At 15.7% G+C, this 2,466-nt stretch overlaps 1 pseudogene, besides 1 other annotated feature; it reads right to left on the bottom strand.

Annotated features, from left to right (window-relative positions):
* Window positions 1-787: 787 nt before the first annotated feature.
* Window positions 788-1,648, bottom strand: PF3D7_0222300 (annotated as a pseudogene).
* Window positions 788-1,648: a sequence feature (exported protein family 4, pseudogene).
* Window positions 1,649-2,466: the final 818 nt, after the last annotated feature.

Raw genomic sequence — 2,466 nt, 5'->3', positions numbered from 1 at the left:
TATAAAGAATGAAATTATGACATATAATAATATATATATATATATATATATTTATATATTTACATATTGTACAATATAAAAATAATTAATTTATAAACAATCTATAATATAATATTTTGACACAAATGTGTATGTATTTCTTATTTTATTTCAAAAAAATTATTAATATTAAATAATATAAATTTTTCAAAATATATATTTCATATTTATACTACTGTTTTTTTAAATAAAAATATATTTACTTAAAATGTTATTAGTATTCAAAAAAAATGACAATCATAAATAAAATATACACATGTTCATATAATAGATCTAATAAATGTTAATTATTATTTTATATTTCATTAATTAAAATAAAAAAAAAACAATTAAGTTCTACTATATAACAATGCTTATTTTATATTATTTATTTATTATTTGTTCTTTGGTTTACTATAAAAATATATTCTCCATACCATTTATATTAATCATAAATAATATGGATAATAATTATCTATTCATTGTAAATTTTACACTTTAAAAATTAAAAATATTACTTTAATTATATATGTATATATATTATACGTAGATATAAATATATGTATATATATAATTATAAAACAAGCAAAAAAAAAATATTTCAACGGAATCATATATAAAACTTATAATATATTAAAATTTACAACAAACTTAGAACAACTTAATTTCCATTTTCCTATTTTTTTTTTTTCTTTGCTGTTAATTTGTTTTTTTTTAATAAAATTAAATAATTCCATATTCTAACAAAAATATATATATATATATATATTTATGTATCACTTTTATTTTCTGTTTTATCTTTACCCATCAATTTCCCTCTTGATGGCCACAACCACACAAGAAGACAAATAACAATTATAATGCTTAATAATATTATTCCTACAAAACTACTGAATGCTATAAATGAAGGAACAGCTGAAAAATAAATTGAAAAATTCATAACAGAAAATGTTCCGAATTGCAAAATACCTGCTAAAATCAATTGCCCTAGTGCAGCACCTGACAATGTACATAAATATATTCCTAGACCCTTCCAAAAATTAGACCCTTTAAATATTATGCTATATAATGAATTTTTAATTTTTGCCATAGTACCAACTGAATTAATTGTTTCTATCTGTTTAAATATTTCTTTGTTTTCATTTTTCATTAAATCCTTGACAAAATTTTCTTTTATTTTTTGAACCATTTGATCGTCATTTATTTCGTTTTGATTTAATATTACATTCGAATTTATATCTTTACATATTATATTTTTTTCTTCCATCTGTGTATTACTTGAAATATTCTCAACTCCTTTATCATTTTTATTTTTATTTCGTATTCTTTCATTCGTCATATTTCGTTGTTTATTTATTTCTTCATTATTTAAATTTTTTAACACATTATTATTATTATTATTGTTGTTGTTTTTTTTTTTTTTTTTATTTATTGATTTAATACTCATAGGCTTTTGTCTTTCTTTTTTTCTTCCCTCTTCAGTATTTTTGTCTTTTAATAAAACACCAGATTTGTCTTTTTTCTCAAACGGTTCTTCAACCATATGTTGTAATAAGCATCTCTTACTTGAAAAAAAGTAAAAATGATATTTACAACAATTTATATGTTTCTTCCATTTTATATCACTATTCTATAATGAAAAAAGGTACACAGATAATATATTTTTTATCATTATTATAAAATTTTTAAGAAAAAAAAAAATAAAACAAATATATATATATATATATATATATATATATATATATATATATATATATACATTTATTTGTATGTATTTATGTATAATAACTATATTTTATATATATTTTTTTCTTTTTTTTTTTTTTTTTTTTTTTCTTTATATATTTCATTTTATTAAACTTTTTAACTTTAATCATATAATAAAAAATATGTAGCTATTTTTTTTAGGATCAAGTAATATTTTTTATTTTTTTATTATTATTTTTCTTTATCTTTTTCTTTTTTTTTTAATTAAAATTATTTTACAAAAACTAAAAAAAAATCCCAATAATTCTTACATATATAATAAAATTTTATGTTATATATATATATATATATATATATATATAAAGATATATTAGTACATGGTATTATATATTTTTGATGAATTATTCTTTTTACCTTTTTTTATTATAAAAAAATAATTATTATATATAACTATAAATATATATATATATATATATATATATATATGTATATATATAATATATGTAGTATCATATATAAGTTCTTTAAGTATCTATCTCTAAGTGGCTTATTAAATTATTCATATAAATAAAATATATATATATATATTAGCTTTTATAAATTTATAAAGGCAAAAAAAAAAAAAAAAAAAATATGGCATATATAATAAAAGATATATAATGTATTTTGTAATATAGAAAATAAACAGTCTAAAAAAAAAAAAAATAAAATATTTATAATAATACAATAATTAAAAAATTC

The sequence above is a fragment of the Plasmodium falciparum genome (assembly GCF_000002765.6).
Source record: "Plasmodium falciparum 3D7 genome assembly, chromosome: 2".
Taxonomy (NCBI): domain Eukaryota; phylum Apicomplexa; class Aconoidasida; order Haemosporida; family Plasmodiidae; genus Plasmodium; species Plasmodium falciparum.
Note: the sequence above shows the minus strand (reverse complement) of the source record. Positions and strands in the feature narration are given on the sequence as shown.